This window comes from Sciurus vulgaris (genome assembly GCF_902686455.1).
Source record: "Sciurus vulgaris genome assembly, chromosome: 15".
In the NCBI taxonomy this organism is placed as follows: domain Eukaryota; kingdom Metazoa; phylum Chordata; class Mammalia; order Rodentia; family Sciuridae; genus Sciurus; species Sciurus vulgaris.
Window position 1 is genome coordinate 49721130 of NC_136476.1, and position 23585 is coordinate 49744714.

General features: G+C 38.3%; 1 long non-coding RNA gene across 1 annotated transcript; it reads right to left on the minus strand.

The window, feature by feature from the left end:
• Nucleotides 1-4734: 4734 nt before the first annotated feature.
• LOC306644982 lies at nucleotides 4735-23545 on the minus strand. The gene is made up of 3 exons (XR_013759490.1): nucleotides 23406-23545; nucleotides 6727-6854; nucleotides 4735-4847 (listed from the first exon to the last, which is right to left on the minus strand). It is a non-coding gene; the product is annotated as an uncharacterized lncRNA (long non-coding RNA).
• Nucleotides 23546-23585: the final 40 nt, after the last annotated feature.

Sequence of the window (23585 nt, forward strand, 5' to 3'; positions counted from 1 at the left end):
TGACTTAAAAACAGCCTGTCCTCCCTTTTTTGTGGAAGACACTACCCTTCTTTCTAATGCTGATTCAAAATGTTTTGTGCTTGTGGCCTTCATGCTCAGTCACATGATGGCCTTAGCTATTGCTAGCCTGCTACAACTTCAATCTCTCTGCCACTACTGTTCTTCATTTCTATGAATTCAAGTCCCCCTCATCTACAAAATAAAACAAATTCCTCTTGACACTTTCAGCCATGTATATGTCTCATTTCTTTCCCAGATTTGCTTTTTTTATGGATCGTCAGTGCTATCTCCACTTCTGCAACCCTGTGGTTCCTGCAAATCACAGCAGTCTGCTGCTTCTGCCCCACTCTGCCCTGACTTCCATCTTCTTCAGGTCCCCAATCACCACGTGGTTGCTCAATGAAAAAGATTAAAGAAAAGACAAATCTATGTTCTTATTTGTCTTGGATCCTATACAGCTCTGGCACTACTGACCACTTTTTTCTTGAAAAGCTCACTTCCCCTGGCTTCTCAACCATTCTGCAGTTGCCAACATGGCTCTTTAAGTCTTCCCATCTGCCTCGGGGCTGTGCAGTTTAACATTCTGAACATGATGTGCTATAATACTCTGCCCCTCCTCATGCCTCTTTTCCCATGTCTTTGCTAGGCTGACTCTCCACTTTTCACCCTCTGGACAATTCATTTTCTGTGGAACATCTATTTAGTTGGCCTTTCCCCAATCCTCCCACTCTCATTTCTGAATGTTCTTCTCAGCTGTTACATGCCTGGCATACTCTATCCTCTCTCTGTTCAATAGCAAATTTCCTTCCCAAGAAAGCCTTTTCTTAGCAACAGGAGAAAGGAGGGTTTTTCATAATGCCTCCAAGATTTGCCATGGCTAAACCCTCTCTCCTTAACACTACTCTGTACATATTCACTCTTTGGCTTGTACAGACTATTATGCTAATATTACTTCATATCTGTGCCTGTATTATACACTGTCTAGCAATACAGGTTGAGCAGCCCTAACATAAAAATATGAAATACAAAATGTTCCAAAATTTGAAAAGTTTTGAGCACCAACATGATGCCACTAGTGAAGAACTCCACACCTGACCTCTTGTGATGGGTCATTGTCAAAACACCGGTACACTAAAAATATGTATAAAATTAAGGCTATGTGTACCAGGCCATGTGTACCAGGCATCAATTTTAGACTTGGATCCCTTTCCCAAGATATCTCATTATTCATATGTGAATACTCCAAAATTTAAAAAAAAAAAAAAAAAAATCTGAAATACTTCTGGTCCCAAGCATTTCAGACAAAGGATATTTAACTGGTAGTGACTTTCAGGATTTGGCGTGTTTTTAACACTTACTAAAAATGCATCAGTATGAAATTAGAGATATTTTGAATACCAAAATGTTCTATTAAATGACTAGTAGACTGTTTATATATAATTTTCAAATGAATTTGGGCCCAATAGTTCAAACACAGTCATGCTCAAAATATTATTTCACCTAAAGGGAAATAGGAACATCAATATAACTTTACACTACCTTCTTAATTCAAATACTAGGAATTCCGTGATGGAATAGTAGTTGCTGGCCTTCAAAGTTTTCATGAACAATTTTTGCATTTCTTATTTCCTCTTAATATTTTACCTGTCTCTTCCTTTTAAATTTTTTTATTGTACTATATTCCTTTTGAAAATTTTAAGAAAACTGCCTTCCTTCTATCATATTTATATAGCCTGAAGCCATTGTCACGGTACCTCTCCTCAGAGACAACTGATCTTACTCGTTTCTAGGTCTCTTCCTAGAAATGCTAAGCATATAAGATCATTGTATCTGCAAGTGATCAAATTCTGATATCTTTCCAGAGACCAGGATCTCATTGGAGGCCCCTCATCAACTTTCTCTTCATACATGTGGGTGTTTTGTGTCTTTCTAGCCTGTCTTTCCCATCTCTCCCAGGGCAAACATGACGTTTATGCCAGCTCCTTAGAAGCTCCCTCCAGGCTCTGCTTTGCAAGCTTCACTTCTGCACCTACTTGCTCAGCTTTGGTGACTTAGTTTCCTTCCCTCTGAGCATGGCCTTTTCCTTTACTTCTTTCTTGGGGGGTTGGCTATAGATTTTAGCTTTGGTCCCTGGCTCTGCCTTTTACATCTCTCCTGGCTTCAAGCTCTGCAGTTAACAGACAGTTTAACCCTTCTCTGTGCTCAGCTCTGACACTGAAATCTCTCTCTACATTCGGTGCCTCACAGAGTCACTTCAACCAGGAATAAAGTTTAGGACTTATAGGCTGCTACGAACTGAACCTCCCCACACCAAATTCCTATGTGGAAGCTCCCAGCCCCGATGTGAAGGTGGTTGGAGATTGAACATATGGCAGGAAATCTGGGTGAGGTCATAAGGGTGGAATCTTCCTGATAGGATTAGTGACCTTATAAGCAGAAGAAGAGAAAAGTAAGTACACACACAGAAGAAAGGCCCCGTGAAGACAAAGTAAGGAGAAGGCCATCTGCAAGCCAGGAAGCAAGTCCTCACCAGAAACTGATTTGGCCAACACCTTGATCTCAGACTTCTGCCTTATAGCACTTTGAGAGATAAATGCCTGTTGTTTAAGCCACCCATACCATGATATATAGTTATGGACATCAAGGAGGAGCAAAGGCAAGGCCTCCTGATCTTGGGAATGAAATCAAGCAGCCCACATTTCTCTTTTCCCTTTTGGAAAACACAGAGACTTCCTCCTCTTGTCACCACAGGCTCTTGTTCCACACTGTTTCCTTTTATTCTCTTACTTATTTATGCCCAGCCATTATCAGAAATTTCAACCTAGGTGGGCTAATTCATGCTCCTTAATAAAGAGTTAATAGAGCCCAGGCACAGTAATCTTCCCTCTGTGAAAAGAAATCCCTATGTCTTTATCCAATTATCAACTAGCAAAGCCCTCTTAGCTCTATCAGACATAAACAGTCTGCCATGTCAGGGGAATTCAGTTGTCTTCTTTTCCTGAGAGCATCTGGGAGAAAAGACACCCCAAAGATTCTGTTTTTCAAAGTGATCAATGAAGTGCAGTACACATGAGCACAAATCTGGTTTTCTGAAAAGTAAACTCTGTTCTTTCAGGATGAACACCTTTGCATCAGCAGAGCTATTGTGAGATGGGGCCATGAACCTGCAAAGCTGAGGACCTTTGAAATATTAGTTGGTGAAGATAAGACATTGCTCACCATGCAAATAAGAAATATTAAGTTATAGACTACTGAAACTGATGTGTGTCCTTAGTAGAGGGAATTAAACTGACTACTCTTAACATACACTTCAAATAAAAGTCAGGAATAATTGGCTGTCTCTCTAATTCTCTCTAGCAAAATTTTAGTTAATTTTCATATGCCAACCATTAAAATGCTTCTCTTTTGTTTGTTAGGATGGGTGTGTGGTTGCTTTGCATTTTACAATTCTTACTGCCAGGAGCATGGAGATACCTAGAAAGTATAATATTCAAGCATTACACTTTATGATATTATTAGACAATGGACTGATTCTTATTTTTGTGGGACTATGGAATTAGTACCTCATGTTATCAGCTTTAAAACCACAAGGCTTATCAGAAAGTCAACAACTGACAAATTAACTTACTCATTATCAGATACACATATTTACACTAAGCGACTTGAAAGGAAGCTTGTATATTATACAGGATTCATCCTACAGGATAAATTTTGTCTACAAGCAATGCAAGGTGCCAAGATAACTGTTAATGAGAATTCATCAAAATACCTGGCAAAGGCCTAAGTTAGGTAGTTATAAGTTTACCGAGCATCACCAGTCAAAAATCAATAAGAAAAGTAATAAACTAAGTTGGGTCATGAATCATCAAATCCTTTTGTGTTTCAATAGGGAAAACACCAGCTCATACCCAATCAGGATACATGTGAGTGCATTTAATGCCCTCAAACTAGAAAATTAATGCAATAAGGGTATCTTCATGGGTTATACCAATATTAATTGCTGTAGAATATTCAACCTTGATTGAGAACCATAAAACAGTAAATAAATATTTTGGTAAGACTATTGATTTCCTGAAATAAACAAACAAACACTGCCTATTTTATACTAATGACTGATGAATTATAAACAGAAGTCTATTTGCGAAGACTTTGATTAAAGATCCTTCAAGCCATGAGTAGGAAGGTGATGTCATAATAATGTTCATCAGCAGATGTCTATTGATTACACTCCATACGTGAGTCACTCCAGAGGTAAAAAAATACATGAAAGTGTCCTTTCATTAAAAGATTAGGGGTCCAGCCGAGACCTCAGATGTGATGTGCCCATTGCACCAGAGTGATTGTTATAGCCTCAGAGCAGAGATGCCTGAAGAACACAAAAACTGTTTCCTGAGTAGTTAGTTCTAAGACTCCAATTGAGGTAGAAAACTTGCATGTGGTACAGGGGCACACTATTTTATACTTTTATCCAGAATCATTCAGTATTAGAGTATAGAAATGTTGGGAAGAAAAGAAATAGTCAAAGGATTAGATATCTTGGGAAAAAAATACACACATACAAACATATTATAGTAAAATAATGGTAGATATACAAACCAAATCTTTTTACTTAATTCTGTATTCATCCATAAAAAAGAAAAATAAACCTGTTATATAACTTGCCAGATCCTGTGAAGTTATGTTTATTACAAACCGCTAAGAATGTCTATCCAATAGGAATATAATAATCCCCTACTAAAGAAGAAGAAATTTTGGAAAGAATGCAGGAATATGGTTCTTTTTTCTACTCTCGCATTTGGCAGAAGTGTTCTTTAAGCCCTATCTCTCCACACAGTCCATTTATTCATCTGTAAAATGGAAACAAGCACATCTTTAGTCCCTTATTCAGAGTGCAGTGGTGAGAACAACTGAGATAACAACTTGCAATAGTCATGGAACCTATCTAAATTAAAAGTATTTTTTCTTTCTATATCAATCTTTTCATGCAGCAGAAAGCTTTTTGTGTTTACTTCTTTATGAAAGTAATTCAATAGTCATTTTATCATTGGTTTTAAATGCACATCAATTCCACTTCTGGGTATTCAAGAGAAATGAAATTCTTTGTCCACACATAAAGAAATGTACACTGACAACCACAGCACCATTATTCATAACAGTCACACAGTGAAAACAACTATCATTCCCATCAACTGGTGAATATATAAGCAAAATTGGTATATCCACACAATGGATTGCTACCCAGCAACAAGAATGAAGCAGTGATACATGCTACAGTGGATAAACCTTGGGAACAATAAACAGTTAAGTTAAATAATCAGTCAAAAAGACTATATGTCATATGATTCCATTTATATGAAAAGCATAGAATAGCCATCCATAGAGTCAGAAATTGGCTCAGTGGTTGCCTGGGGTTGAGATGAAGGAGGAGAAAGGGAAGTGACTACTAAGAACTATGAAATTTCTTTTGAAGTGATGAAATTGTTCTAGAAATAGCAGTGATGACTGCCTAATTCTACTGAAATACTAAAATACCTTCACATAGTACATTTTATATGAATGAATTTTATGGTATGTGAATTATTTCTCAACAAAAATATTTTTTTAAATGCATACAAGCTGCCCCTTCAAAAAAAAATCACAATAACAGTTCTTATAATTTCTTTAATCCAAAGGAAAATATCTTCAGTAATATATCAAAAAGTTTTTATCTAAGCAGTTTGGCTTTACATTTGCTTGACATTTCCATACTCATCACTTCAAAGGCAGAAAGAAGTCAAGAGAAATCAGATCGGTTTCCTCTGTCATAAGGCAACTCAGAAAGAAGTCATTCCTGCAATTTTGGACCCATATTTCCTTAATCTCACCTCCTAAATAGTTTTAAGAATTAATTACTTTGACTTCCAATCCCTAATGCTGAGTACCCTTTAAAGGCCCACATTTCCCAAGTTTTGGTGCTACCAAAGGCTAGTATTGATAGGGTCTACCTTACTTTGGATGTGTTGATATAAAAGTCAAAACAGCTTAAAGCATGGCAACAGAATCAATCTAAAATGTAGAGTAAGGTGCTAATGTTGACAGAGCAAATCCTTATTAATTGGACAGCTAGAAAAATAACAGTACTGTGAGCCTGCCATGAACTCAGCTAAGTATTTCCTTTAAAGAACATTAAATCTTTGCAACAGCTCTATAAGAAAAATGTTATTTTATGCCCATTAAAAAAAATGAGGATACCAAGGCAAAAAAAAAAAACTGGTTTGCCCAAAATCATACATCTAGTAGGTGACAGGAGGAGGTTGGCTTCAAGTTCAGGCATGTTTCCCTTGAAATCTGAGCTCTTAATCACTGCACTATTTACCTCTTACATAAGAAGCAGTTTCTACCCTAAAATAATTCCTGTTAAGTTGGGGATATGTATCTTTCTAGAAGAAGAGAGAGGAGGAATTCACTGAAGATTCAAAGTAAGAGCTTTAATAACAAACATTTTAAAAGCTTTTTCACATTTTTCATTGGGCTTTCAAATGGATTCAAATATGTGACCTCATTTGACTTTTTTGACTTATGTTCTACAAGCTCCAAAAGGACTTACGGCTTATTTGCAGACATAAAAATAGCTGACCTCTGCAAGAGCAAATAATTCAGCCAACATCTTCATCTTAACATCATGCTCCTTGGGACATGAGCACATCACCACTGAAAATGACACAAGGGAATTTTATCCTGGCTTACATTTCAGTTCTCAGAACACTGAGCACTTGATCTGCATCCTGTCTTCTTAGCTTTGGGACCCACAGTATGGAATTAGAGATGACTGGCAAATGTGCTAGAGTGGGTATGTCAGCACCAGGTAAAAATAACTGAGACAAGAAGCAAAGCAGAAAAGAGTAGGTCCGGTCGAACTCACAGAAAATGCACCACATTCACAGGGGACGTGACATAGCAGAGAAAAAGAACAAAGTCCATGGAAGACTAGTCTAAGACCTGAATATGACACCATGGCAGGCATGTAGGTGTCAGGCTTGATTTCAAATTCTTACCACTTACCTGATGGTTAGATCTATATGTCAATCTGGCTGGGCTGGGTTTTCCTATTGCTTAGTCAGAGGCCAGTCTAGATATTGCTGAAAGGGTATTTTTCAGTTGTGATCAACAATGAAAGAAGCAAACTTTAAGTGAAACAGATTACCCTTTACAATGTGGGCTCTATCAAATCAACTGAAGGCCTTACGAGCAATAAACGAGGTTTCCCAAAATGAAGGAATTCTCCCCAAGACAGTAACATAGAAGCCAAGCCTGAGTTTCTGGCCTGCTGCCCCAAGAAATTCAGACCCAAGACCATAACATCAACTCTGAGCTGAATTTCCAGCCTGTCAGCTTGTTTATGAATTCCAGACTTGCTTGCCCCCACCATCACATGAACCAATCCCTTAAGTCAATCTCTGACTCCTTCTCACGATAGATATAGATAAATATAGATGTGGGTATATAGATATGCAAGTATATCCTATTGATTCTGTTTTTCTAGGAAACCTTAACTAATACAACATACTAACCTCATCATCTTATGGGTATTATTTAACCCTTTCTGAACCTCAGTTTTCTCTCATCGTTAAGACAAACATAATAACATTTAGTTCACAGGATATCGTGGAAAGCTCCTCTGATAGTGCCTAGCACGAGTAACACTCAATAAATGACAGCCATTATTATATTATCTTAACTCAGTGCTTTGGCCATTTATTCAGGTGAGGTTTCTACTCAGGTAGTATAGACCAAAGGATGTTTCCAGCACTTTAAAACTCCACTCATTTTTCCACACGACATCTTTATTATTTTACTTCACTTTTTATTTAACAAGCAACACAAATGGTCTTTTCTGAGAAGAAAAATGGGAGCAGCTCATTCTGTGAGAGATCAGAAGGTAGGGAAGAGGGGAAGAAGGGCTAGGGAAAGCTATAGAAAAAAGGGGACATTTGCTCTGGTCTTAAAGGAAGAGTTGGAGACAGGCTAGACATGCAGAGCAAAATGTGGGAGAGGTGATGGTGGGCAGGACCACCAGGGTTTTATTCATAGAAAACACTATTTGCCACTCACTGGTAGAAAACTGGCCTCCACAGACCCCATGACAGGGACTTTGCTAATTAAAAGTCTTGTGGTCATAAGACAGATTCACTGACAGAAAGGAAACAGGGGGCTCAGGCAACTGGGAATTCTTAGAGGAAACTGATATTTTGCTTTTTGTTTGGACCAAATCATCAGGGTGAAGTACCTTGGAGATTAAACACGTGGGGAATTTAGACAAGCAAGAGCCTGAGGCTTTAGCAATTCCTGGAATCCCCTTCTGTGGACTTGGAGAGTGACAGCAGGTACGAAGGTTGAAAAAGACCACAGAAAAGCTGGAGGTGCTATTAAGTTTCCCCAAAAGGCAGTTTGAAACAATCTAATGCATTTCAAAGCTTCTAGAACAAAATAAAAATAAAGAGTGCTGTAATTTAAATGTTAATTTCTCATCAAGTTTTATGTGTGGGGGAAAAAAAGGAGGGCAGCTCAGTAGTCTCTTTTCTGGAAGCAGATAATGTAGCAATAAACAGCTGGCTGCCCTCAACTCAGACATTTTATGCTGCCTTTGTGATCCATCTTCCCCACCATGTGGTAACATCACTTCAGAAGAGCAAGGCTTGGGGGCTCTTTATTCTGAGGCCAGATCACAGCATGTGAACAACATGGTTCTGTGAAATAACAGTGCTTCTCCAGTGCCCATGGCAGTGGGTCTGGTGAAGCAGGATGAGGACACCCAGTTGATTCTGGGCAATGTGTGATGCAACGAAGCTGTCACTCCAGATAGAAACAGCCAGTCAGCATATATTAATTAAATGCTCAGGTGTCCAATAAAGCAACTCTGGAGGTACATCAACTTGCTTCTCAAAGAGTGTTTGATGGAGGATCAACATTAGTACAGCAATTAGAATGCTGAGTTGTGGGCAGAAAAAAAAAAAAAATCAACAATGCCCACATTAACATGTGACCACAGCATATCAGAACTATTTGTAGGATGTCAATCAATGTTGCAGCGTGTGTACAAAGGGTAAGGATTACTACTACTCTTAGTGCTGTGTGTGTGTGCTTCAATGCTTTACTAGCATTGCTAGTGCTATCATTATCATAATCCTTCGTAAAGGCTTATTTTATGACAGAAACCATTCTAAGTATTTTATTGCATACCCCACTGAATCATCACAGGACTAAGATGTAAAATATATTGCAAGTACTAACACTTACAGATGATAAAATGAAACACAAAGATGTTAACAAATGCCCAAGGTCACGTAGAAAATCAATGACGGAGTCAGAACTTGAACTTAGGCCACCTGCCTTCAGTCTAGGCTGCTAGTATAAGACCTTTTGAGACAGGAGAGCAGGAGGCCCATGTGCTATGTACATAAGGATAGAGATGTGTATCCTTTTAGTTCCTCTAAATATGCCCCCAAATTTATCCCCTACCTGATTTCTGAGGCTAATGCTGCTTTGATAAAGGACAAAATCTTTCATTCATAAACAGAACTAAAACTCAGGTAGTATTTTTGCATAGTGACTCAATTTTGACAAACGGGTTAGCAACCAGTGGAAAATTGGATGTCTGAAAGGCTTCTCTGGGATACTAAATGATCAGTATCACCAAAGTAACATCAGGGCTGAAACTCTTAAAGACTCTTGCCTTCTAAGGGGCTCTAGAAACTTTCTACTTTATTTTACCCTGTTTATATTAAGTTCAAGGTTTCAGGTATGTATTCACAAAGAGCTTCATGGAAGGATAAGTACAGAAAGAAAAAGGTCTTATGCTTGGATAATCACACCTGCGTTTCCAAATATTTATCTCAATTTTTCTAACCGCTTTACTTTGAATAAGGAAGCCAAGATGATTATTCACACAGACCTTTTACCACCTGTGGATTATACTAATGTGGTCAAGATGAATCTTTTTGTCTTTTATGAAAAAGGGTCAAATGCTGTGGTCTAAGTCATCTTTCAATATACAACAATCTCCTCTTTCTCAGCTATTATCATATGTATGCTCCATCTAACCATGTTGGCATTTAATCACTAATTATCTTGAATTGTTACTATTTTACGTTTATATGTCCTCCCTATCTTAGAGGAAGAGGTATCCATCATATTTTTATATTCCTTTCTCTGTTTAGCAAAGCTCTATACCCACTGCCATGATTCAATGAATATTTGTTAAGATAATATTATAAGATTTATTTTCTCCTTTGGGGAATTTGTCCTATTTCCTTGCATTCTCAGAATGGTACTTTCTAAGAAAGTTTATAGAACAAACGTATTGTTTTTTTCAAAGCTTAAAAGAAATCACTACTAAATCTATCAATGTTAGGTATGTGGGGGAAGAAGGAGAAAACTTTATAGAATATTTTCTTTTTTTCTCCCAAGTGACTAACATACTGAGATTCTTGAGTCAGTGTTATACTTTCTATTATTTGTTTTATTTAGACTTTCAAATTTATGGCACTAAAGTTTCAATGGTGGAAAACATACTGCTCTTTAATTTTTCATAAATTAATTTTATTATTTTAAATTTTGTGTTTGTGCTTTTCCCTCTATAAAGCTAATAATTTTGTATTCTGTACATTAAAGTATTATAAGTTCTATTTATAAATTTGGCTGTTCTACATTTTCTTTTATCTTCAATTATCTTTTCACTCTCATTCGTGTTATCTTTTTTGTTATCGTTCATGTTATTTGTTTCTTGTGCGTTTGTTTGGGGGATGGAGTGGTAGATTAGAGATCCTTTACTAAATGTTAAATTGTACTATGTCAGCTGGGCAAGGTGGCACATGTCTTGAATCCCAGCAGGTCAGGAGGCTGAGGCAGGAGGATCAAGAGTGCAAAGTCAGCCTCAGCAACTTATTGAGCCCTAAAGACTTAGTGAGACCCTGGATCAAAATAAAAAAATTAAAAACAAAAGGGCTGGGGATGCTTCTCAGTGGTTAGAGAGCCCCTAGGTTCAATCTCCAGTAGGAAAGAAGAAAAGAAGAAAGGAAAGGAAAGAAAGGAAGGAAGGAAGGAAGGAAGGAAGGAAGGAAGGAAGGAAGGAAGGAAGGAAGGAAGGAAGGAAGGAAATAAATTAATTTACTATGTTAATGGAAATCTCTTTGATTATGCAGAACTCCCTGAAGTTACCAGAGTAAATTGAAAGTTTTAGAAAAGAAAATCTTTATCAGAACTAAAATGGCATTTTGCTAACATCTATGCTACAGCCACTTTCTACCTCCCATTACATTACCCAGAAATGGCCTGAAGTATGATCAATTTTTCTTCCACCATTATGTTATTTCATCTATATGTGTTTTCTCTTTTAGCGTTATTTTCTCTCTTGCCCCATTCTTCTTACTTAACATAACTTAATCATTATCTTATGACACAGAAAATAGTAGAAGTTGTCCAAGAAAAATTGCATCAGGTGGGAGCTTTCAAGATGGCGGCCTAGAGGGTGGCTGCATTTCATGTTGCTCCAGGATCAGGATTCAAAAGAGGAGATATTGAGACACTTGGGACCAACTCAAAGCAGCCGGGTGACTCTCACCCGTTGGGAAGGCGTTCCGGATGGGACGGTGGTCCCGGAACGCAGGGAACTTTGTGAAGTAGAGCTGCCGGCGAGACGCCCCTCCCCCCACTGGAGCAGTGAACTCGGACAACTGGGAGCGCCGTAAAGGAGGCCGCTCGGCACAGCGCTGGGACTCGGAGCAACCACTGGGGCTCCGGCGGCTGCCCAGGGGAGGAGTGGCGAGGACAACTGTGTGGACTCAGGACACCAGGGCCTGCCCTGAGGAGGAGGAGGAGGAACGTGGCCGCTTGGATTCAGAGTGACTACACCAGAGCTACAGGTGGTTGCCAGAGGAGAAGCTCCGCGGCGAGCTGTTTGGACTCAGAACAACTGCTTCTGAACCCCGGGGCCTGCCCTGAGGACGAGGAGGAGGAAGAGGAGCGCGGCCGCTTGGATTCGGAGTGACTACACCAGAGCTACAGGCGGTTGCCAGAGGAGGGGCTGCGTGGCGAGCTGTTTGGACTCAGACGGCTTCTGAACACCGGGGCCTACCCGGAGGAGTAGGAGGAGGAGAAGGAGGAGCGCGGCAGGTCGTTTGGACTCGCAGAGACTGCATTGGAGCTCCAGGCGGCTGCTCAGAGGAGAAGGCGAGTGGTGAGTTGTTTGGACTTAAAGCGACAGTGCCTGAACAAAGGGGGGCTGCCTGGAGGAGAAGCGTGGTGGGGCGCTTGGTCTTGAGTGGCCGCACCAGAGCTCCGGGCGGTTGCCCAGAGGACCCGTGCAGCGAGTCACGTGGATTCAGAGCCACCCGGGGGGTTATCTGGAGAAGGAGGAGGAACGGGGAGGGTCACTTCGACTCGGAGTGATTGATTGCCCAGGGCTACGGGTGGTTGGTGGGAGGAGGAGGAACGCAGTGAGTTTCTTGGACTCCTAGTGAACGCACCGGAATACTGGGCGGCTGTCTAAAGGAAGAGGCGTGTGGCGGGTCACTGGGACTCAGAGCGATTGTACGGGGCCCCAGGTGGCTGCTCAGAGGAGGGGCCACATAGCCAGGCGATTAGGTGCAGAGCAGGGTCCCAGGATCTAGGAGGCTTCTTGGTGGAAGAGCCGCACACAGACAGGCTTAGGACAGAGCGAAGGTTCCAGGCCTGCGGGCAGATTCTCTGAGGAGGGGCAGCCTAAGGAGATTCATCTGCGAAGGGTGAGGCTCCCAGGCCCAGGAGGTAGGGCCAGGCCCCTGGGAACTTTGCAGAGGAAGGCAGCCCAGCCCAGGCGGTAGCTGTAAATTGAGGGGAACCTCTAGGAGGGAACTGACCAGCGAGACCTCCCCACTGGGTAAGTCTTCCCTGCCGGGTGAGGATTTCCCACAAGGACGGTAAAACCAGAGACTCAGGCCCAAACAGGCCTTGCCTCAGCCCGCAGCCTAGGTCCCCTTTGGATGACCATTGGTCAACAAGTGGAGGCACCTCTGCCCACTAGCAGGGATTATACCCCACCTGAAGGCCACCACTCCTAGAGAAGAAGCTTCCTTGTGGAGCACCACATTATCAACTTCCTCCAAGACTTCAGCCTACTGAAGGCTAAGGGCGGATATATATAGAAATCTTCAGGGACATTGTAAGTCAATAGAGGAAATCTGCAATATGTCAGTGGTCCACTGATACCTGAACAATATGAGAAAACAAGGAAAGAAAATGCTGTAAACAAATCTAGATGTTACATCAATAAAACCCAATGACAGCATGGCAGAAGAAATGACAGAAAAGGAGTTCAGAATGTACATAATTAAAATGATCAGAGAAGCAAACGATGAGATGAAAGAGCAAATGCATGCACTGAATGATGAGATGAAAGAGCAAATGCAAGCATTGAATGATCGCACCAATCGACAGTTAAAAGAGCAAATACAGGAAGCAAAAGATCATTTCAATAAACAGAGATATTGAAAAAAAACCAAACAGAAATCCTTGACATGAAGGAAACAATAAACCAAATTAAGAACTCCATAGAAAGCATATCCAATAGGATAGAACACCTGGAAGACAGAACTTCAGACATTGAAGACAAAATATTTAACCTTGAAAACAAAGTTGAACAAACAGAGAAGATGGTAAGAAATCATGAACAGAATCTACAAGAACTATGGGATATCATGAAAAGGCCAAATTTAAGAATTATTGGGATTGAGGAAGGCCTAGAGAAACAAGCCAAAGGAATGAACAATTTATTCAATGAAATAATATCAGAAAATTTCCCAAATCTGAAGAATGAAATGGAAAATCAAGTTCAAGAGGCTTACAGGACTCCAAATACACAAAATTACAACAGACCCACACCAAGGCACATTATAATGAAAATACCTAACATACAAAATAAAGACAGAATTTTAAAGGCTGTGAGAGAAAAGAACCAAATTACATTCAGGGGGAAACCAATACGGATATCAGTAGATTTTTCAATCCAGACCCTAAAAGCTAGAAGGGCCTGGAACAACATTTTTCAAGCCCTGAAAGAAAATGGATGCCAACCAAGAATCTTATACCCAGCAAAACTTACCTTCAAATTTGACGATGAAATAAAATCCTTCCATGATAAACAAAAGCTAAAAGAATTTACAAAAGAAAGCCAGCATTACAGAACATTCTCAGCAAAATATTCCATGAGGAAGAGATGAAAAACAAAGAAGCAAATCAGCAAAGGGAGGAATTATCCTAAAGGAATTGTCAAATAAAGGAGGAAACAAGTTGTGTCAAACAAATAAATAAATAAAATTTTAAAAATGAACCAAATGACCGGGAAACCAAATCATATCTCTATAATAACCCTGAATGTTAATGGCCTGAATTCATCAATCAAAAGACATAGACTGGCAGATTGGATTAAAAAGAAAGATCCAACAATATGTTGCCTGCAAGAGACTCACCTCATAGAAAAAGATACCCATAGACTAAAGGTGAAAGGATGGGGAAAAACATACCATGCACATGGACTCAGCAAAAAAGCTGGAGTACCCATCCTCATTTCCGATAATGTGGACTTCAAGCCAAAGTTAGTCAGAAGGGATAAAGAAGGTCATTTCATACTGCTTAAGGGAAGCATAAATCAGCAAGATATAACAATCATAAACATCTATGCCCCAAACAGTGGCTCATCCATGTATGTCAAACAAATCCTTCTCAAGTTCAGAAACCAAATAGACCATAACACAATAATACTAGGTGATTTTAACACGCCTCTCTCACCACTCGACAGATCTTCCAGACAAAAATTGAACAAAGAAACCATAGATCTCAATAACACAATCAATAATTTAGACTTAACGGACATTTATAGAATATACCATCCAACCAAGAGCGAATACACTTTCTTCTCAGCAGCACATGGATCCTTCTCTAAAATAGACCATATATTATGCCACAAAGCTAATGTTAGCAAATACAAGAAGATAGAGACACTACCATGTATTCTATCAGATCATAATGGATTGAAGTTAGAAATAAATGAAAGAGTAAAACACAGAAACTATTCCAACATCTGGAGATTAAACAATATGCTATTATATGATGAATGGATAACAGAAGATATTAGGAAGGAAATTAAAAAATTCTTAGAGGTAAATGAGAACAAAGAAACATCATATCAAAATCACTGGGACACTATGAAAGCAGTACTTAGAGGGAAATTTATTTCATGGAGCGCATTTAATAAAAGAAGTAAAACTCAACAAATAAACGATCTAACACTACAGCTCAAAGCCCTAGAAAAAGAAGAACAGAACAGCACCAAAAGTAGTAGAAGACAGGAAATAGTTAAACTCAGAGCTGAAATCAATGAAATTGAAACAAAAGAAACAATACAAAAAATTGACAAAATAAATAGTTGGTTCTTCGAAAAAATAAACAAAATTGATAAACCTTTAGCCACACTAACAAAGAGAAGACGAGAGAAAACCCAAATCACTAAAATTTGGAATGAACAAGGAAATATCACAACAGACAGGACTGAAATACAAAACATAATTAGAAGCTATTTTGAAAATCTATACTCCAACAAAATAGAAAATTTCGAAGACATCAACAGGTTTCTAGAGACATATGAATTGCCTAAACTGAACGAGGAGGACATAAACAATTTAAATAGACCAATTTCAAGTACTGAAATAGAAGAAGTCATCAAAAGCCTACCAACAAAGAAAAGTCTGGGACCAGATGGGTTCTCAGCCGAGTTCTACAAAACCTTTAAAAAAGAGCTCATTCCAATACTTCTCAAAGTATTCCATAAAATAGAAGAGGAGGGAACCCTCCCAAACTCATTCTATAAAGCCAATATCACACTGATACCTAAACCAGACAGAGACTCATCAAGGAAAGAAAATTTCAGACCAATATCCTTAATGAACATCGACGCAAAAATTCTCAACAAAATTTTAGCAAATCGCATACAAAAACATATTAAAAAGATAGTGCACCATGATCAAGTGGGTTTCATCCCAGGGATGCAAGGTTGGTTCAACATCAGGAAATCAATAAACGTAATTCACCATATTATTAGACTTAAAGTCAAGAATCACATGATTATTTCAATAGATGCAGAAAAAGCATTTGATAAAATACAGCACCCCTTCATGCTCAAAACACTAGAAAAAATAGGAATAGTGGGAACATTCCTTAACACTGTAAAGGCCATTTATGCTAAGCCCATGGCTAATATCATTCTAAATGGTGAAAAACTGAAAGCATTCCCCCTAAAAACTGGAACAAGGCAGGGATGCCCTCTTTCACCACTTCTATTCAACATCGTTCTTGAGACTCTTGCCAGAGCAATTAGACAAACCAAAGAAATTAAAGGGATACGAATTGGAAAAGAAGAACTCAAACTATCCCTGTTCGCTGATGACATGATTATATATTTAGAGGAAATTCCACCAGAAAACTCTTAGAACTCATAAGTGAATTCAGTAAAGTAGCAGGTTACAAGATCAATGCCCATAAATCCAACGCATTTTTATACATAAGTGATGAATCTTCAGAAAGAGAAATTAGGAAAAATACCCCATTCACAATAGCCTCGAAAAAAATAAAATACTTGGGAATCAATCTCACAAAAGAGGTGAAAGTCCTCTACAATGAGAACTATACAACACTAAAGAAAGAAATTAAAGAACACCTTAGAAGATGGAAAAATCTTCCATGTTCTTGGATAGGAAGAATTAATATTGTCAAAATGGCCATACTACCTAAAGTGCTATACAAATTCAATGCAATTCCAATTAAAATCCCAATGACGTACCTTACAGAAATAGAGCAAGCAATTATGAAATTCATCTGGAAGAATAAGAAACCCAGAATAGCTAAAGCAATCCTTAGCAGGAAGAGTGAAACAGGGGGTATTGCAATACCAGATCTTCAACTCTACTACAAAGCAATAGTAACAAAAACGGCATGGTATTGGTACCAATATAGAAAGGTAGATCAATGGTACAGAATAGAGGACACGGACACAAATCCAAATAAATACAATTTTCTCATACTAGACAAAGGGACCAAAAATATGCAATGGAGAAAAGATAGCCTCTTCAACAAATGGTGAATTGGAAATCCATATGCAACAGAATGAAACTAAACCCATATCTCTCACCATGCACGAAACTAAACTCAAAATGGATTAAGGACCTCGGAATCAGACCATAGATCCTGCAGATTATAGAAGAAAAAGTAGGTCCAAATCTTCACCTTGTTGGTCTAGGATCAGACTTCCTTAACAGGACTCCCATAGCACAAGAAATAAAAGCTAGAATCAATAACTGGGATAGATTCAAACTAAAAAGCTTTCTCTCAGCAAAGGAAACTATCAGCAATGTGAAGAAAGAGCCTACAGAGTGGGAGAATATCTTTGCCAATCATACTTCAGTTAGAGCACTAATCTCCAGAATCTATAAAGAACTCAAAAAACTCTACTCCAAGAATTCAAATAATCCAGTTGACAAATGGGCCAAGGAAATGAATAGACACTTCACAGAAGAAGATCTACAAGCAATCAACAAACATATGGAAAAATGTTCAACATCTCTAGTAATAAGAGAAATGCAAATCAAAACCACCCTAAGATTCCATTTCACCCCAATTAGAATGGCGATTTTCAAGAATCCGAGCAACAACAGGTGTTGGCGAGGATGTGGGGAGAAAGGTACACTCATACATTGCTGGTGGGGCTGCAAATTAGTGCAGCCACTCTGGAAAGCAGTGTGGAGATTCCTTAGAAAACTCGGAATGGACCCACCATTTGACCCAGCTATCCCACTCCTTGGCCTATACCCAAAGGACTTAAAATCAGCATACTACAGAGATACAGCCACATCAATGTTCATAGCTGCTCAATTCACAATAGCCAGGGAACCAACCTAGATGCCCTTCAATTGATGAGTGGATAAAGAAACTGTGGTATATATATACAATGGTATATTACTCAGCCATAAAGAATGATAAAATTATGGCATTTGCAGGCAAATGGATGAAATTGGAGAATATCATGCTAAGTGAGATAAGCCAATCTCAAAAAGCCAAAGGACAAATGATATCGCTAATAAGTGGAGGATGACACATAATGGGGGGGAGGGAAGGGTTAGTGTTAGGGTTAGAGTTAGGGTTAGGGAGGGGGGCAAGTATGGAGGAAGGAAGTACTGTATAGAGGGTAAAGAGGGGTGGGAGGGGTGGGGGGAAGGGAAAAAATAACAATGAATTAAACAACATTACTCTATGTAAATTTATGATTACACAAATGGTATGCCTTTACGCCATGTACAAACAGAGAAACAACATGTATCCCATTTGTTTACAATTAAAAAAAAAAAAAAAGCAATCCCATTTTTACTGCAGAGAGGAATAACTGGGTTGATAAAAACATCCCATATTTTGATGGTGGTAGTTACACAGCTATATACATTTGTTAAGATTCATGGAATTGTACAATTAAGTTATAAAAAATGATGAATTTTATTTTTATGATTTATACTTTGATAAAGGTGATAAAATATTCAAACCCTGTTTATTTAAAAATAAAACAAAGCCCCTTCTTTTGGGTCTTCTTTTAAAAAAAAAAATTGCATCAGGTAATATTAAGTAGGCAAGGAAGATTGACTTCAAGGTCGCTGCAGTCTAAACTCTATGTAATAAGAGCTGGAGTGTTTTACAAGACCCTGGGAAATTTTAGCTAATTTGTGTTTACTAATTGGCCTTATTCAAAAAGAACATAAACTTTCTCAAATACATCTTTATTACATGAAGTAGGTTTTCAAATTATACCAAGAAGCCCACAGAAGATAGGCTCCTACTTTCCACAGAGACTGGGACTTGGGGGCTTTATCTTTTTTCAAGATTACATTTCAAAGGTATGGCTCCCAGGTCTTTGAGAAAGGCAGTCCTGAGCCATAAAACTACCAAGAAGCCTCTAAAACTACTTACATGTCAAAAGGCAGGGAAAGGGTTTACAACAACACATTTTCTAAATAAAATACTCTTTAAAGAGTGAGGCCAGACCAGTATAGGGGCCTACACCTATAATCTCAGGGACTTGGGAGGCTGAGGGAGGAGGATTCCAAGATCAAGGTCAGCCTCAGCAACTCTGAGAGACCGCATCTCAAAATAAAAAAAAAAAAAAAAAGGGCTGAGGATGTATCACAGTGGTAGAGTGCCCCAGGGTTCAATCCTCAGTACCAATAGAAGAACAGAACAGAACAAAAGGAGAAGGAAAAGGAACAGGAAAGGAGCAGGAGCCAGGAACCTAGCATCAGGAAGACTCCTGTGTAATGTTCAGTCAGCTTGAAGGAAATGTTAAGACTATCTTGGTCAATATGCAATACAAGGTCATGTGAGCGCTGGAGGGTTTATCTCTCACACCCAAAAAATGAAGTACACAGACAAAAGAGGGGGGGAATTCAGTAAAGTCTATTAGAAGCAAAAAGAAAAGCTCCCATATCATGGGAGAGGTTCCAAAGAGGGTACCATTGGCGGTTCTCTGTCTAGATTTTAATACTGTTTTGATGAGGAACTAACCTTTCATTGGAAAGTCTCTCTGGATCATTCTGTTTTACTGATTCAAATGAAGGTGTACAATTTTAACCTGTTATTCCCATAAAGAGATAGATAAATGTGTTTGCTAACCTGAGTTAACAAAAGAATTCTTAAAACAAAAAAAAGAATTGCTTGGGTTCAAAACAACTCTCTGGGGTTGACTAATATTACAGAAGCCTGGGGCAACAACAGAATGTATAGGCATCCAAGCAGGAATGGGGCCTTGCAATCAGGCAGCCAAAAACAAACAAACGAAACAAGCTCTAACCTAGGATTTTAATCTATTGTGGTGGTCCTGCCTCAAATGTTTACTAAAATCATTCTTGTTTCTTAATTGAGAGGTATTTCAAAGGTTACATTTCTTTTTTTTTTTTAAACAGCTTTGTTCTTATTTTATAATGTGAATATTTTTAATTTGCTACAGCTTATTTCTCTATTTGCTATTTGTTCTTTTAAAAAGAACTAGATATGTCTTCTTTAAAAGATAATACTATAATTATTTCAATAAGACATAGGAAAAGGAGCTTTATGTGCTACTCCCAACAAAGCCACTACATCAGAAAGAATCATTTATTTTAATCATATTCTGTAACTGGGGCCTAAGCTTTGGCATATCTCTATACTGACCTTAGTTTTCAATGCAATTATTTAGTTTAAATAACTTTCAGGGTTTGGCACTAAACCTGGTACAAAGTAGGCATACAATATATTCTAATGGAATTAATGAATTCTAAAATCTAAGAAGAGGAATCAAAATCAAGCAGGTGGACAGAAATCACTTTCAAAGCATGTCATTTATCCATTGAGATACCAGAAATTTCCACTATATTTATTTCAGATAAACTGGCAAATTTCATGGTTCCTGACTCCTTTGATGAAAAAGTAATGGGAATCAAATAATTTAGCTGGTCTGGTACATTTAGACTAGTGCAATAATGTGGTTCCTGGTTCCTATAAAATACAGTCAAGTCACAGGTAAGACAGAAGAAAAAAAAAAAAAAAAAAAAAAAAAAAAAAAAAAAAAAAACAGAAAAGAAAATAGCTTTCCACACAAAGGTAAAAGTATTGCTATTAGAATAGTGATATTTTTTTCCCTTAGTATGGAATTGTGTCATCTCTAGGAAAAATAGGTTACCTGAAAGCTACATTCACTTCAAAGGGACTTAAAAGGAAAGCAACAGGATCACAGTGCCCCTCGTGGTAAAGTTGATTTCATTCACCCCCATAACCCAGTAACCTGCAAGTTAAGATACAACATAACAGAGATACTAAATCCAACTCATACCTGAGGTATGCTTGAAAGTTCAATAAGCAAAATAAAATCTGAGGGGGTAAAACTTCTCTGGGTGTTTGGGATCCTTAGAATGAGACTTGACGAGGAAATGGATGGACAGAAAATGGAGAAACACACAAGTCAGACTATAGAAAGCATTGTGGAGGACACCTCATCTGTGGAGGTCCAAGCCTGAAATAAGGACAGCCTAAGAAGAAAAACCAACTTCTGTCCTATAGACTTTATAACACTGTAAGGTCCTCCTAGAATCTGTCCATTTTTTTTTTAATGAAAAACTATATTTCTAATATGGCAATGTAAAGACTAAAAGAAGAAAATAAATATGTAACTGTATTTCCAGCAGTGTGAAGCCCACGTGTGTTATGTAATGATCTGCACGCCTTTATCCTGTTTTTGTAAAACTGTATAATTTTAACCATGTCTATAGTTGTCTTTGTCAATTGAGTTTCCATGTTATGTAGCTGCTCCTTCAATGTCCCAAATACTCATACACCACGCTCTTTCAACTTTCTCCCTGCCCCTCCACCACCACACTCAGTCATATCAGAAAAGCCACCAAAGTCCTGGTCTCAAATGCATTTCAATTTGATCTCCCTACTCAAGTCATTGGAGATTTCCTTTGGGACTAGAAAGAAATGCACCCTGAAATGTCTAGATAACAGTTTTTAAAGAGGGTTTCTGCATGCTGGCTCATGCCCCTCCTGAGAGAAACTGGGATTTCAGGTACAGTTTTCACTACCACCTATAACTGCTGAAAGTCCTAATTTGCATTATCTGATCATTTTAAAATAACTATAATGTCTTCAGAGAGCTGACACTAAATAAATTGTCTTTACTTTTTGTCATGGGTTTTGACTCAAAAACATAATTTTATCATGCTTCTAACTAATTAAAAAGACAGGATAGGAAGTTTAATATCTCTGAAGAATATAACAATTTTCCAGTATGGAACTCTAAGAATGTATGCCCCAAGAATGAACATCTGAGAATAGTACATGATAAAGAATTTTTAAAAGGAAATAAGTTCTACCAGTCTAATATTACAAGCTTTCTGGATAAAAATGCCCTTTTGACATAATAACATCTCCACAGATGAAAAATTCTTCTCAGACAGAAAAATGAATAGTATTTCATTAAAAGTGGCATGTCTGACTGAGAGATTTATGTAAACTGCATTGGAAATGAGATGCACATATATTTCCAAGACATATTAATTGTGACAAATACAAAGCATTGTTGATGACTTTTAACCAGCTAAAGGAAGAGAAAGGAAAGCCATTTGTAGAATATTTGCAAATAATTTCAAAAGTTTTTGTGAAATGAGTCATTTCAATATTTGGCCTATCAGTGAGTATCATGAAATTGATGACATTTGGCTTACAAATGTAGTTGGCAAAGACAATTTAACATACTGCTGAAAGTATATTTGTTCTCTGATTCAGTTCACCTTTTTGAACTAATTCACGACTTAATTATAAAACATAAATAAGAACTTATCTACAGGTAAATCATTTTATAAACTAAGTATGCATAATCGAAATTCTATAAACTACTGCCATAAATCTATCCAAGATCAGATACTAGCCCTTAGAAAACTGAGTTTTGGAAGTCAAATAAATAATTTTCACCCATCAAATCATTAATTTGGAGCATGGGCACAAGGGAGCCATTGGCAAAAGAGAATGACAAGGTATGCAAAGGCAAAATTTGCAAGATATTCTTATCTGTTCAGATGTTATTTTGAGGGCATCAGAAAACCATTGACAGATTTAAGCAATATAGTGAAAGAATAAGGATTACACTTATGAAAAATCGCCCTGGATGTTGTGTGGAGCATTGGAAGAAAGCAGAAGAGAAAGGGCAGACAAGACCAGCAACCACGTGTCTTTTTTCCTTAATACCAGCTAGGAGAAGTACTGCTGTAGATACAAAAAGAATCAGACCAAACTGGCAAGCAGACTCTAAAGGGCTTGGTAGTTGATTGAGTGTGAGCGATTTGAGGAACGACTTAGAGGAGTCAAATACAGAGTTAATGTGAGCATGCTTACACAGGAGAAGCTGCACGTCTTCCATTACAGTAGCAAAGAAGAGGGAAAAATGTGCCATAGGGAGCAGTTATTTTTGTAGATTTAGAATAACAATGTGAGGAAACTCCTGGTCACTGCAGTTATGTTTGAATAACTGGAGGGGAGGTCTCTTAATGGAGACAGGAGGAAAAGGGGTTGGGGATTTAAGATAAATAATTAGGAGTTTTTAGGCCTGTACAGTCCCAGCTACTGGAGGCTGAGGCGGGAAAATCACTTGAGCATGAGTTCCAGGGCAGCCAAGACAACATAGCTTACACCTATACCAAAAAGAAAAAAAAAAAAAAAAAAAAAAAAGGTTCTAATCACAGAAAACTAGTGCATTAAGGTTTTCCAGAGGAACATAACTAATGGAAATCATACCTACTTACAAGAAGGGATTTATTAAACTGGCTCACCTGGTCAGAGGCTGTTTGCAGCCCCAGTCTAAGGCTGAAATTCTGGAAGCTCCCAGGGGAGTTGCTAGTGCAAGTCCTTGTTCAGAGGCTGAAGAATCTGCAGTCTGAGGTCCATACGCCATGGCAGAAAAAAAAAAACAAAAAAACGAAAAAAAAAAAAAAAACACCCAGCCGCTGGAG